The sequence below is a fragment of the Papio anubis genome, chromosome 8, assembly GCF_008728515.1.
Source record: "Papio anubis isolate 15944 chromosome 8, Panubis1.0, whole genome shotgun sequence".
NCBI lineage: Eukaryota > Metazoa > Chordata > Mammalia > Primates > Cercopithecidae > Papio > Papio anubis.
In genome coordinates, this window is record NC_044983.1 from 8,124,743 (window position 1) to 8,140,242 (window position 15,500).

Genomic DNA, 15,500 nt, shown 5'->3' on the forward strand with positions numbered 1-15,500 from the left:
CCCAAGCACAGTTTCCTTTTCTGCAAAATGGTGACACTCCTTAAAGTTCCTTCCCATCCTAAAGTTCTGTTATCAATACCCACTCATCCAACAAATGGGAAGAAAATTTAGCTTCTCCTTAAACCCGTGCTAATGTCTATCAGCATAAGAACCCAAGGAGATCCTCCTTACATAGAAGGCAAACATTTCCTAAATCAATTCAACTGTATTTTTCTCTTGCATTAAAAGATGAAGCCAATACAAAAATTAGCCGGGTGTGGTGGTGCATGCCTGTAATCCCAGCTACTTAGGGGACTGAGGCAGAAGAATCACTTGAACCCAGGAGGCAGAGGTTGGAGTGAGCTGAGATCGTGCCACTGCACTCCAGCCTGGGTGATAGAGCGAGACTCCATCTCAAAAAAAAATTAAAATAAAAAGATGAAGCCAACTGCTCACCCTAATAAATATACTCAAAACATATATCTTGAAGGTTAAAAACAAAAACCACATTGCTTCCTCTAATCTCTTTTTTGTTATTGATGTCAAGCAGTTGTAATGTTCTGGGGTACAGACCAGAGCATTAACTAATCAGGAGATGAGAATCAGCCGTATGGGATATACAGAGGTTATTGACCAAATGAAACAAAGCCAAGCAAAAGACTGTGCAAACTCTACTGTCCTTAGAACTCCACTTAGCAAACGACCGCCTCTCTAAGAAAATGCTTCAGGTATGGAAAAGTATCAAACTTTGAGGTTGTCCGGGGAAGGCTGTGATGCTTTTAACAGAGGTGAATAAGGTTGTCCAGCACAGTTCCTAAACGCCTGTGGGGCGCTTTCACATGCAGTATCTTATTTGATCTTCTCAACAACACCGTAAATAATAAAGTCATACCCAACATGCAAATGAGAACACTAAAGTTCAGAGAGGTTAGCCCACCTGAGGTCACACTACTATAAAGGGGTTAGGGTCCAATTTCGAATCCAATGCCGCTGTCTGTGATGTCCAAACCTCCTTCTTTTGAGAGTTGGAGGAGCAGCAGACCACCTACCTCCCCACCAAGGCCCTGGACTGACAATGCCTGTTCTCCACCATGCCTGGGAATGTCTTTCAGCCAGGACGGCTTCCAATCAATGGTAAATAGAACCAGATGGTCCCAGGTACCAAGCGTAGGACATCACAGCCTTGTCTTGGGGCATTTTCAGGATTCTTTGAGCATATCTTTACCCTTAAAGCCACACTACACATCATCTCATTTCCTAATTTTATTCTGTCCACTTCCTTATGTAAATACATCTATGATCACAAATCCTCAAACATGGTTTCATCTCCAAACTGCCAGATCAGAGAAACACCATTTGGAGAGAGCTGATCTAGTAAGGCAGTTTTGGGGATTGATGTCAGAAGAACATCATGGTGTTTGCTAAGGCCATTCAGCCAAAGCAGGCTGCACCTCTTAAAAATCCTCCATTTGAGGGAAGACCCATGCTCAGCGGCTCCTTTGTTGGCTTTGCAGAACTACTCACTTAGGGGGGCTCAGAGCAATGAGCAGAGGATACCACCTCTGAACTGCAGAGGACCAAGTGGTGGCTGCGTTTTGAGTCAGGGATGGGTGAGGAGTACAAAGACAGTTTCTGGGACAACCACTTTACTATGATAGGTCATGGGTGGAAACTGAAGTCTGGGAAAGCTTAGTAAGAGATGGGATTCAGAAGGCAAGTAAGGTGGGATCTCCTCTGGCCCAAGGAATGGATAAGTGTGAACACCTTATGCAAAAAGGAAAGGATGGGGGCACTGATTCTGCCTGATTCTCTCACTCCTAAAATAAACCCTGATGTGCCTGCTGGAGGAGGCCCTGTGCTGGACTAAGCACAGCTGTCCCCTTCTACCCATGAGAGTAGGAAGCAGACCAGTGTGGACGCTGGTGGACTCTGAGCCTGTAGGGTCAGGGGGATCATTTTTTCTTATTGAGGAGTGTAGCAAAATTTTTAGAGGAAGTCCAAACTTCCTGCAATGGCCAGATTTTAACCAAATGATCGAGTGCTTCCTGAACTCACGCTAACATCTCACACTCTATTTCAAAGTTAGAAAAACTTCCTAATGTGGCAGAGGAGTTTGCATTTCTTCCCTTTCTTGGGCCATGGGTGTGAGCAAAGGATTCTCTTACCTGAATGCAGGTCACTAGTAGGAGGTAGGTGGATCAAACCACAGGCTACATCCCAGGGGAGATGAGAGAAGGTACTGCCCAAACCCTATACAGGGCTGGCCAGTCCCACTCCCCTACTCCCTCAACAGCAGCCTCTGTCTAAAACTGCCTCCTTTCCAAGTCACTTAATTTAGGAAGAGTTGCCCTGTGCAATTAGGAGTGACTTAGAGTGGGGTAGAAGGGGCCAATCCAAATGGCTCAAAGAGTGGCTTTCTTGGGTTTAGGCCCTAGAGGGGCCACATGAGGAAGGCCAAAGACCAGCAGGGACGATATGTGGCTTCTGTGGGCTTCTAGCCTGTGGTCCGTGCCAAAGGGCCATCATCCACCCTCCTGGGCATGCAGTGGTGGTTCCTGGAGGCATTCTGATGCATCCTGCCTTTCCCAACCTGTCCCAGACTAGTTCTTGCTACAAATTTCAGAAGAGGATTCTCCCTCAGTCCCCCTTGCCTCTCCTCCTGTCCCTTGGCATGAATGTGAAGACATTGCCTGATCACTTCCTTTAGTCTCTCGCTCTCTGCCAGCCACTTGCCCAAAAGTGAGGCTCTTGGTGAACAGCAACTCTTATTCCCAGAAGGTCTTTTGGGTTCTTGACTTTCCCTTTCTTTCCTTGTTGACCGTGAGACTCTGAGACACAATGGCCTTGACAAGGGTCATTTGTTTATCAACTGAAGGCTCCTCCCCAGCCTGGCCTCCCAACTCTCATTTTATTCCATTTTTCTTTCCTCGGGGGTGACCCCATTATGTTTTCCTTTCATTCCGTGAGGTGGTGCCTCTTCCTCTTGCAACAGCCTGGGACGGTGTGGGTGATGGGTGTTGAAGCACAAAGCAACATTGCCCAAAGAGGCTTATGCTAGGAAAAAAAAAAAAAAAATTAAGTATAATGGGAAAAGCTCAGTGACATGGGAAACTCCCTTCAGATCCTCCGCTGGTCAGCCCCGGTTTTCCAGTCCTTTTCTTGTGGAATTTTAATACCATCTATTTACTACGGTTGTTTTTAATGGAGGAAGAACATCATGCTAATGAGTTGTGCAAAGGACATCATTCTTTTGTTCCTATAATTTAAAGGGGTAAAGACTACAATGAACCGTGTTTATGTTCAGATATCCATTTATTGTGCTGGGTTGATTTCAGACTGGTGCATTCTCACTTATCAGGGACCTCTGATTCTAGCAGAACAAAATCAGCTATTTACTCTAGTTACTGTAAGCAGACACATAACTTTTACTGTAATTTGAAAAACCTTGCACTGTAATGGTTTAAAAAAAAAGCAAATCTTATTGAAACTGATTTTGTATTTTTGATTACATCTGAATTTTCACATTTTTGTATCTAACCGTGATCACGGTAGTGCTTCCATAGCTTGTGTTCAAGGTCTCGTTTTCTTTTCAGGTTGAATTCCTAAGATTGTGTTGATGCCAGATGTTTAAGGGGCAGGACTGGGGCCTGGCTAGCAGAGCCTGTCATGGGGGTTGTGTCTTCGGCCAGATCATGAGCTGGCAACAGGAAGTATTGCCTAGACGGAGCAAGCTGATGTCGCATTTCATTGCGTGAATTCCCACAGACAGTTCATATCTCCAACTAATTTAAGGCCAACAGTTTTGGCCAAACCTTTGCCAAGGACACTCAACTGAGCTGCCCCCCACCCCTGCATTACCAAGCTTCCTGGGTAAGGGAGGACATTTTTGAAAACAAAACTTGTGAAATTAATTTGTGCTTATGATTTTTTTCTTCTTGCTGGAAACGTGCTGGGAGGCAGACAGCATGATGTTTTCGCTCTTTCTGCTTTTCCAAACCAATACACCGGTTGTACTCTTTTGTTTCTTAGTGAAGAAAATTCTAGACACAGACCTAAATATGAACTCTTTTCCTCCTGTATTTCGGATTAGCAGTTCTCCCTATGTATTCCTAACTTGTTGAAGTGTTTTCCTTCTTAGCATTGCTTCTCACATTTTACTTTATTTTTTTACTGAACAACAACAAAAAACCCACAAAGGAACAAATAATCTCTTTCTCTTTTTCTCTCTTTCTCTCTGATGTGTAATGTTGTGTTGTCCAGATTCTGTATAAAAATATGTATATGATGTATCTGATATATGGCAGCCACTGGCTGTTACTTTAACCAATATAATTAACAAAATGCATAATGTTGGTGTTTGATTTTTTTTTACAAAACAAAACAAAAAAACAACCTAGTTAAGATGTTTGTGTATTTTTGCATGGTTAAAATGTACTTAGTGCATTGAGAAATGTTGTGGAGGCACTCAGTGAAAAGGCCGGTTTCCTTTTTGATCCTAATGGTAATTGGTTGTTGACCAGACTAATCCCTATGACGTATGTCTTCTTTAAGTTAGCATATTTCTATTTATAACTTGTTTTAGTACTCAAGATTCAGCATAGTGTATCTATCTATCTCTATTGTATTTACTGTTCCTTAAAACCAGGTTGTGGAAGTTCACTTCGTCTGGCTCAGATGTCTCCATTGCCGATTTCTGTTGAAATGTGTTCCATTTAATTTGCTGTACAGTCCAGATCTGAAGCACCCCTGGGGCCCATGGACAAGGGCTGTCATCTCTCCTTCTGGAGATCTATTCCTTTGAGCAGTACTGTGGTTTTTCCCTTGTCATGAACATCTTTTTTTTTAACCTAGTTGTATAAAGGAGGATAAAAGACAGGAAATTAAGCAGAAATATAAGAAGTATTTATATTTTATACAAATAGTGCATATAATATATTATAGAGAGATAGGCAGGCTCTAAATGTGAATTAAGCAAAAAGGCAATGAAAGATATTGAAGGACTCAGAGAGAGAGATCTTGGGTTTTCCTCCCAGGAGTGGCACCATTTCAATAGGAGAGCTGCAGAAAAATGGGCTGTGCCTCAGCTTCACTCTAGGTAAGATTAGGAAGGGCAGTGTTAGGTGAGAGAGGCATCTAAATTTTCTTGGGCCTTCAGTGCATTTAAAGCAAAACTGGATCTTTAACTACTTAAGAGATTGGATCACTGTATGTTTAGAGACAGTGCTCGCAGCATCCCCTCTCCCCCCTTGGACATCTGGACTTGCTCAGAAGAAATGCATGTCTTAAAAGGCACAAACTATTCTGGTTCAAGATTACGCTGATTTTCTTCTTGCTGGGATCTCAAGTCATCTCTTCAGCCAGGTACTTCTGCATAGCTTTTGAAAGGAGGTAGATTTGGAAAGCAGTATCTCTGGGAAATAGAGGTGAATCTCTGGCACACAGTTCATTCATTCTCCCTAAAGAGGTCAGAATCATGGACTTCTTTTTTTCCCCTGGGCACACAGGAGTTTGCCATTCTATGTTTTTCCAACTCAAACTCTGATAGACACATCTCCCCGACTCCCAGTGCTAGGAACCAGCATACACAGAAGTTATTAGAAGCACTATTTAGGTGCTTCTAATCTATTTAGGATTTTTCCAGTGTCTGTGTTTTTGCAGACATTTGTCTTTTGGCAGAATAGTGCACCTCTCCACAGTGAGCCATTCCCCCTCCACAAATCTAGAGACACAGCCAGTCCTCTGAAGTCTTGGGCTTATTGGCTCTGCAGTGAAATGTTAATCCTGATGGCCAGCCAAGTGGAAACCAGGACTGTGATGCCTCTGCCTCTCTGACTCTTCACAGTTAAGAGCTCAGAGCGCTTTACAAACCTGTTTCTCATGGCTCCTGCAAGCCTCCATGATGTGCCTGGCCATGGGCACTGATTGTGTCACTGTCCGCTGCTGGTGGGCATCTTTCAAGATCTTTTGAAATTTTTATTAGGTTCTAATGCACTTTCTACTTTCCCTGCGTTGAGATTGACTACAAAAGGGCAGGATCCCACAAAGATGTGGCAGACATTACTGCTCTCCTGTTTGGCTCTTTCAAAGGCAGAATCTAGATGGAGCATTGTGGACATGCTGACATTGGTCAGGAGTCCCAAGGAACCTGCTAGAAAGTGTACTCACCATTTCCCCGGAACAAGGTTGGCCCTCTTTGGATGAAAGGCTGGTGGAGCCCTTCATGATCCTAGAATTCAGCCCCTGCCTCATGTCTTTTCCAGACTGATATCAGTTCTCCAGGACCATAGACTACAAATGTCAAATGTCAAATGTCAGAAAGGACTTAGAGCATGTAGGGTTCCATCTCCTCCCTGTACAGATGAGGAAACTGAAGCCCAGAGAGAGATGAAGTGATTTGCCCAAAGAAACCCAGCTCAAAAGGGGCAGAGACCCCCTCAGACCCTGCTTCCCGATGCTCCTTTGTCCCCCTCCTGACTATAACCAGCAGCTCAGAATCCTTTTAATTTGTGAAATTCAGATATCATTCCCAAACTCTCATGTTTGATAGAAGTCCCTAAGTTTCTTTTCTCAATGATTATGGTCAATATGAACACACATGTTCACATTCCCCTCTCCCAGCCCCGTGTTAGCCAAGGGAAGAGGATTCAGATTTAGGATGTGAAATGAGCTAATGTCTCATTAATCTATATTTTTGAGGGTTGAGGAAGAACAATGAAAATAAGGAACAGCAGAATCTAAACCTATAAACTGCCCTCACTAAATCTCCTCTGAGAACAGCTTTTTCCTAAAAAATCTCAGTGGTCCATCCATCCACCCAGCGACCCCACCTGTTGTTCAGCCGTCTCAACTTTCCTGGACGTCTTCCATTCCAGAGGCATCTGATTTCTCAGATGCCTTTTAGCAGAGCTTGTTTCAGGAAACCCTCAACTTTTTAATCCAAGCAGGTATTCCTAATATTTGTGATAAATTCCTTTTATTGTACCTCTCTGCTTTTATCTCAACTGAGCCACCAGAAGCCAAAGCATGTTTTCCTCACGCAAAATGGTAGACCAGGAACTTCTTGGGGTGTCATTCTTCTAAAAAATGGCTGTTGGCCTCCTGGCTTCACTTTCCCCCTTTTACAAGCCTGGAGGCACCTGGCTTAGCTGGTCTGTTTTCCTTTGGGAGGACTCTATGAGGTTTGTCCCCCAGAGCTTACAAAGACATAGTCTAGAATGTGTTTTTATTTAAATTTTTGTGGTTTTATTTGAATTTAAAAATAAAGTCTGTAATTTGCTGCTGAGGCCCTTGATTCTTTGTTATCCCTGAGAAGGGCCCAGTGAGTCCCCACTCCTTTCCCCAGCCTCCAGTTCCTAAGAGTCTCTTTCTAATTAAATAGATAATTTTTTTATTCCAATTAGATTATGGTGCTGTTTCTCAAAGAGACCAAGTCCCTGAGTTGAAGATCCTTAAAGGGCTTTATTCCTTTAAAAAGGTGCCATTCCAGCCCTTTCCGCTCCCACCTCCCCCACTCCCTTATAAGTGACATCCCCTTTCCCCACCAGGCCCAGACTCAGGCTCCAGAGAAGACTGACCATGACCCTGTGTCACGCCGGGGCCCAGGCAGGACCTTTAGTGACCTTTCCTGGTGGTGGGTGCCCCGTGAAGAGGTGAACAGCTATAATAAGTGCTTTGTCTCACCAGAAGTTAGGGTGGGTGCGGGTTCTCCCTTTGAAACATTGGGGCTGAAGAGCACTCCCTGGTGTCTTTATGGGAGAAGAGAGCATCCAGAATTGACCAACGCTAGGGGCAGTTATCTGTGCAGCTAGCCAGCTCTGCAAGAAGGGGACTACAGCTGTGACCCCTAAGTTAGGGCCATAGGTCCCAAAGCTAATTTGTTTGATATTAATACAAATTATAATTATTATCTATTTTAAAATAGAGTGATAGAAAACGTGTTAGAGTTGGAAACGGTATTTCACAATTGCACTGTCCTAACAACTCTTTCTCACGTGGTTCCGGAGTTCCTTCCCACCGTGTAGCCATTCTGGTAGTGCACGCATGTGCACCTGCTCTACATCCTTGTAGTCCATATCAAGCCTTCCTTTATGTATGTTACTATTTGTTTTCTAAACTTAGTCCATGTAATTCCTGTGTTCCCCAATGTTCTTAAATATACTTAACACAGGCACAGCCCGTGGCTGCTGCCTGCAGACTAGCTTGTGGCTCAAAGCAACATGTAGACCTGAGGCTGCTGTCTTTACTGAGCTCTGTTCACACCCTAGAAGGGTGTCTGCAGCTCAGTGAAGCAATAAGGCTGCTTGCCATTATTATTATGTTCCTAAGGCTAATAGGCAGGATGTTTAAAAATAGCTGCCTGCCTTTCAACATGTAAGAGCAGAGCTGGAGAACATACATTGATGTAAGAATGCATATCCAACCAAAATATCCAAATCCCTGCAGAAAGAGCACAGGGTTCCAGTACTGATTCTGCAGTGACTCCCTGTGTGACCCTAGATCTTTAATCAGTGGCTCTGTCTGTAACATGAAGGATTCCGCTAGATTACCTCCAAGGGGTTCTGTTTTGGGTTGTGGATAACTTAGAAAACATATTCAAACACATATCAAAGTCGAAATGTACAATAAAGTTCCACAGACCTACCAACTGATTTTGACAATGATCATCAAATCTTATGTTGTTCATACCCTCACGGTTTGATTATCACATTCACTTTATTAATTTGTTATTATAATTCTTAGATTCCTGGATAAAATGACACCCATTTTTCCTAGGACCAAAACAGGACGGGTTCCACCAGAGAAAGAAAGGCCAGGGAGGGAACTGGTCCCCAGATGGCTGGCCATTACAACTGCCGTTTCTCCCTGCACCCATTTCATCCCCACAAATGTCCCACTCACAGGTGTCTCTAAGTCATCATAGCACAGTGTGTCCATGCCTCTGCCTCCTCAGGCCCCAGGCATCTCATGGAGAGTCCTTTCTAGACTGCCATCCCATGCCAGAGGGTGGAGGGATTTCCACCTGGCTTACCACAGTGGTGTGTGGTTCCTTTGCTGACATTCTTCAGCAGCAACTGCTTGAGAGCCAGTTCTTCGATTCCAGGCAGTCGACTCACCCAGCATCTTGCCAGAAGTTGGCTCAGAATAACAGGCAGCTCTCCATGCTCATCCTTCCCATAGCAGTTCAAGGTAACTGTCCATCTCCTTCACTCTAGAGCAAGAAGAAAGGAGACGCTTCCTCTATCCATTCTGTTTTGTCTCCTGCACATCGCCCTGTTAGTGGAGTCAAATTAAAGGAGCTTCTTTCACTTCCCCAGAGACTCATCCAGGACCTCACATTCCCAATGACATTGTGGCTATCATTCCATCTGTTCTAGGGCGAACGTTCCTGAACCCTGAAAGGCTGTCCTCTTCTCCAGCTGAGCATAGGTCTCGCTGGGGCATACAGGCACGCAGGCCTGGCTTTCCAGGACACATGCCATTCAAGGCCATTGGGATGGGCTGAAAGGTTGATAGCAAAGGTCTTGATCTATCTTCTGCAGGAACCTTGGTGCTTCCATCTTCCACTCGCCAGTCGGGTGACCACAGAAAAGAGATTCTGGAGAGTAGAAAATTCGGTCCAGTTGCCCCAAGTCAGGGATAAGCCTTCTTTCCATGGAGCCTTCCAAAGGGCAAGCCGTCTGCTACTGTGTACTGTAAATTCAGAGCTTCAGGAGCTGAGGCCTCCTGTGCTTGGGGGAAAGGTAGCTGAGGAGAAAGGGACTCCTTCTCACCTTTTGTTTACCTTTGATCTGGCTGAACTTAGCTGCCCTTAACTTCTAGTTTGCTTAAGTCCTTATTGCCTTAATAACCACCTAATAAGCAGTCAGAACCAGGAGAGAAGCCCCTCCCATGGAATCCATTGCAAGCCTGTCCCCAGTCTCCCCACTGCTGCTATGCCTCAAAAGAGCCCCAGCCCCATCTCCAAAGCCCAGGGTTCGCCTCTTGCTGAAAGAGCAATGTTCCCAGGCTGAGGACAAACCCAGGACTGCTCAGGCGGAGAGATCCCTGCACCCACGTTCACCACTGACAACCCAACTCCATCCTCAGTCTCCATGGCTTCAGATCTGGACTCCGCACCCTCCTCCACCTCCACCTCTCGTCCCAGAGACCCTCCCCTCATCATGCTCAGTGCTGTTCCTGAAGACCATCTAGACTTTTTTGTTCTCTGGAACATTCTACTCACCTTCAGCTACAGCACATTTCTTCAGCCTCTCCACCAAGCTCTTTAAAATGAAAGGCAGTTACTGTCTTCCCTTGGACAATAATGAATGTATCTACTGTACGTGCAGACCATGTCGAGAAGTGGCTGGGTTAAGAAAAAAGAGGGTTTTTGTAAAGCCTGTTTATTTTTTTAAGTCAGTTTTGAGCATTTCTATTTTACCACCCTTCACATGGTTTTGGGGAACCCAAATTGTATCAAGGTCTCATGCCAAAACAAGCCAAAAGTTGTTTTCTTTACCTTTTTCCTCCATGCACCATGATTTCAATGATTGTTTCAGTGTCATTTTAAATGTTTTCTTGTGACATGTACTGATGATAAAAGTCATCTTGACAAAAAAAAAAAAAGATTTATACATGAATCAGAAAGTATTTATTTCAATTTTGTACCTTTCCATTTTAATACATTATAATGTATTGACTCAACGGAGATAATATAAACAGTTCATTTTAATAACACGCACGTGTGTGTGGCTTTTCCTTTATGCATGGTGGGGGAGGGGCAAATCATTGTGGAGTAGAAAACTCTGGCAGCTGAGGGGCATCCATTGTGAGCAGAGGGTGGACCAAATGCTTCCTGCACCTGGAAGTTAGAAGCAGCTGGCACCAAGAGAAGAAGAGGTGTTAAAGGGAAATTGAGAAGGTAAGTGAGTGGTGACGTCTCCAGGCACCAGCTGCCTCTGACTGACACACATCTTCTGCCAGGTAGGAAAAGCCATGCATAGAGCAGAGCTACCCACTCCCAGAGCCTAAATGCAGGCTGGCAATTGGAGGTTCAGAGAGGGGCCTGGTAGGGGAAACTCCAAAGAAGCTAAGATGAGAAGAAGCTGGAGAGAAAACTCAGTGCTGAAAATGAGGGTCTGGGGAGAGGCAGAGAAGTCCTGGGTTGTATTTTCTCAATGTAACATTTTTCCCCCTAATGCCTTTGCTGGAAATTCTGCAAATAAATCCTTGGGGCAAACTGCCTTCAGACCAAGCCCCATGGACATCCAGCAGAGGTTTCTTATTGCCCCATTAGGAGGATTTCTCACTGCTCAATTAAGGGAAACACAGCATTGAATACAAGCATACTCATTCTAGACTCTCCCAGATGGTGGGTGACAGGTGGAGATGGGGTGAGGCTGTGACTGGTACAAGGAAGACCAGGGAGAGCCAGGAGGGAGGGAGGGCATGTCAAAAGTGATTGTATCCAGAGGCTTGATTTAAACATTTTTCACAACATATGTGGCAAACAGCGTGGTGAGCATATCTCACATTATTCTCCACTCTTCTCTGCGTGCTTGGACCTGTTCCACTTTCAAAATATGTCATTTTGGAAGGAAAGGGAGGAACAACTACTTGAAAGGAATCCATGTCAGTTTGAGCCCTTTCTCCTCCGCAGAAGGTTGCCCCAAAGTACCTCCTCTGAAGAGAGAGAAAAGAGAGAGGACAGACAGCTTTCATTAAATGGGGCGCCCAGAACTCTGGGGAGAGATGGGACGTTCTCAACAATCGGCCCTTTGATCCTTCTCCCTCAACGTCCCTGTTCTCTCCATTCCCCTTCCTCCTTCCCAGTATTTTTAATTCAGAATCTTCTATACGTGCCTCCTGGGTATGTCTCCTTCAGGGCAGGCACCCAGAGCTCAGGCTTGTCTTTGTCAGAAAATAGAACGCCGTGGAGGATAGAAACACTGAGGGGCAAATAGAGGGGCCTCTTTTGCTTCCTCCATCACCCGCACCCCAGTCTCTTCAGTCTCTCCTGAGAACACGCGTGACTCCTGGGCGGGGGACTGTGACTAGATTATTTCAAGTCCTAATCCAAGATGTTAGAAAGGAGTCAGTCACCAATTATACCAAATAAATGCCTCTTTGGGCCTAAGAAGGGGCCAATTTGGGGACACGTCTACCAGGAAAGAAACAGAAAGCCCCCTCCTATCCACTCATTTCCAAATCTCTTTTCCAAACCTCTTATTAAACTGATGAGGAATCTTCAGCTTGCAGAAGGTTCAGCTGTTTAGAGAGAATTTGGGTTCTGCAGAGAAGATATGGGAAGCGCCTCCTGGTTAGTTTAAACTATTAATAGAATCCTTCCTAAATTGAATTCTCATCAAAGGCAATTAGAGAGGACTCTTTTGAATTCTGGCTCTTGGGGAATTTAGGTCTGGGATTTAAGATTCTGCCTCTTGCCAGCAAATAATTGTGCTTGTTAATCTGGACCCTGTCTTAGCCGTCTGGGCTGCTGTAACAAAATACCATAGACTGGGGGGCTTATAAACAACAGCAATGTGTTTCTGACAATTCTGGAGGTGGGGCGTCCAAGATCAAAGTGAGGCCTGCGGGATTCAGCATCAGGTGAGGGCTTTTCAGTAATAGACGGTGCCCTCCAGCTGTGAAGAGGCTCCCTTGGGCCTTTTTCTTTTTTTTTTTTTTTCATTGTAAGGCGGGGTCCCTCTTTGTCACCCACGCTGGAGTGGAGTGGCCGGATCTCAGCTCACTGCAAGCTCCGCCTCCCGGGTTCACGCCATTCTCCTGCCTCAGCCTCCCGAGTAGCTGGGACTACAGGCGCCCGCCACCTCGCCCGGCTAGTTTTTTGTATTTTTTAGTAGAGACGGGGTTTCGCCGTGTTAGCCAGGATGGTCTCGATCTCCTGACCTCGTGATCCGCCCGTCTCGGCCTCCCAAAGTGCTGGGATTACAGGCTTGAGCCACCGCGCCCGGCCCTTTGGGCCTTTTTCTAAGGGCACTAATCCCATTGTAAGGAATCCACCCTCATAGATAATCACCTCCCAAAGGCCCCACCTCCTAATCCCATCACCTTAGGGGCTGGGATTTCAATGCTTGAATTCTGAGGGTACACAAACCTTCAGCTTATAGCCGACCCTCTTTTCTCTGTGGCAAATGGAGACATTTGGGCTCCCTGGTAGTTGGGGTTGCCGGGGGACTATTGTGAGCAAACCCTGTCACATAGTGAACTGCTGTCCAGTTTGCACTTGCTGGCACATGCGCGCACACACACACAGACCCACAGGGCTCCCCACTCCAAGGTGGCCTGCCCATCAGCCCCCAGGCCCTTGGCCCCAGCCATATAATCTTGCACTATGGAGGTCTGTTTGGACACACTTCTAAAGTCAAGACAAATGGAAGTTAAGCCACCCCATCCTCTGTGCCCTCTCTTTTTCCTCATCCTGCTTCCTGCTTCCTGCTGGCTCCCTCTCCTGCTTACTCTCTCCCAGGCCTGGCCTGATCTCCACTGCACCCAGGTGTCAGCCCATTGATCTGAATGATGGTCCCTTCTCAGAACCTCAATGCCACAGGCAGGGAGTGACTGCCCCTGGGCGCCAGGCGGGCTCACCTCATCATTCCCACCCTAAACTCAGGGAGAGGGGCAAAGAATTCCATGTGGCCTGGGGCCTGCCTGACACCTACTTGGCTGCTAGAACTCTAAGATTAAGGCTCCTGTTGCTCCGTTGTCTAGTGGCTGTCTTCATCTTTAAAAGATGTCTTCCGTCTGGTGCAGCGAGCTGGCATTTTTTTTTTCTCAGAGTAGTGCTGGGGGCACATGCACTCCCTTAAGTTCACATTCTTCTCCTAGCTCCCCAGACCCTCACTTTACATCCATCAAGGCTTTTACCTACATTGCTTCAGGGAAAGACCCGCCTTCCCTGCCCTCCCACACACAAGCACCATGATTGCAAAACTGTGAGGCAAGAATGGTTGTAGGAGAGAGGCAGGGAGGGCAAGGGAAGCCCCGGAGCCTTGGGCCACCATCACCTGGCTGCAGGAGACACCTTGGCCTTCAGAGCTGCTGCTCAGATCGCCTCCACAACCTTCCACCAGTGCTGGAGAGGAGCACTGATCTAGCCCAATGTTGAGTTTCCAGAGGAGGCTGCAGCATGCGGGGGTCACAGAAAGTGGAAGCTGGTCTCACAAATGAAGAAGGGAAGAGGCTTCCGGGGCTCCTTCGACATGACGTCATACTTAGGAAAAATATATAGCACCAAGCAATATTTAAGGATTTTTATATGTACATTGGAAAAAACCCAACTCTACCTGAATTATACTCCCATCTCCTTATGCAGACTCTCCCCATCCACCTCCTTCTGAACGGGGAATGTGGTCTCCTGCATCTGGGGAGGAGCTTTCAAAACTGACCTATGAATACGGAAAATCGGAGGGATCCTGCCCTCTGCCTGGAAACAACACAGAGACAGAAGCCCAAAGGAGGAAAAGGAACACTCGGAAAATGTTCTCTTTTCTATTCGTTTCCTTGGAGTAGCTCGTCCTGTATAGGCCCCAACCAAGGGCCTAGAATCACAAAATAATGTTGGCTAAGGTTAAGAAAAAATATATGTTCCTTTGGGAAATCAGGTCCAATTACACCCTAGACTCCGGGGAGGTTTTATTCTCTCCCTTATTCTCCTACTTGGTGAGGGATGGTCCTGGATTTGCTGTTAATGTTTAGGTCTAATTATGACTCCTTCCAGCAGAAAAAAATCCTCATTGTCGGCTGGGTTTAGGCTGGAGAGTGAATCTCCATGTGGGGCGAGCATTGCCTCTCCAAGGGTCACCTTCCCTGGAACCTCCGAGACCACCAATGTGGTCTTCCCTTCCGCGCGCTGTCCGTTCCCTCCCCGTGATCCCCTTCCCTTCCCCACACTCCTCTTCCCTTCCCGGCGCTCCCCTTCCTCTCCCCGCGCGGACCCTTCCCTTCCCTGCCCTCTCCTTCCCTTCCGTCTTGCTCCCCTTCCCTTCCCTGTGATCTCCTTCCCTTCCCTGCACTCCCTTTCCCTTCCCCGCGCTTCCTTTCCCTTCCCCGAGCTCCCCTTCCCTTCCCGGCGCTCCCCATCCCTTCCCCGCGTTCTCCTTCCCTTTTCCTCGTTCCCTCACACTTCCCCGCCCTCCCCTCCCCTTCCCTTCTCCCGTGCACCCCTTCCCTTCCTCGCGCTGCTCTCTTTTAACCTTACAAGCACAGTTGAGGTGAGCTGGATCTTCCCAAGGATCCTCACTGAGCATCAGGCAAGAGTCACAGGTGACAAGTAACCACTAAACAAGGAAATAGAAACAGCCGAGCTGCCAGGGGCCTTCTCCCTACCCGCCTTCTCCCGTGTGTTCTGAGCTATTTCCGCCCTGGGCCCAGTGGGTTGGCACAGCCTCCAGACACCGTCCCCAAATTCTCCATTTCTCAGCCCCTTCCCTCAATAGCTTGCCGGCTTTTCCAACTAGGCCAAGAGGGATGAATCCCACCAGGCTGTTTCCCTGCCCCTTTCTGTTGCCTCTGAGAACCCT

At 46.5% G+C, this 15,500-nt stretch overlaps 1 long non-coding RNA gene across 1 annotated transcript; it reads right to left on the bottom strand.

Moving 5' to 3' along the window:
- Positions 1-8,186: 8,186 nt before the first annotated feature.
- LOC103886611 lies at positions 8,187-13,449 on the bottom strand. Its single transcript, XR_004185730.1, has 4 exons — positions 13,076-13,449; positions 10,478-10,565; positions 10,202-10,324; positions 8,187-9,669 (listed from the first exon to the last, which is right to left on the bottom strand). It is a non-coding gene; the product is annotated as an uncharacterized LOC103886611 (long non-coding RNA).
- Positions 13,450-15,500: the final 2,051 nt, after the last annotated feature.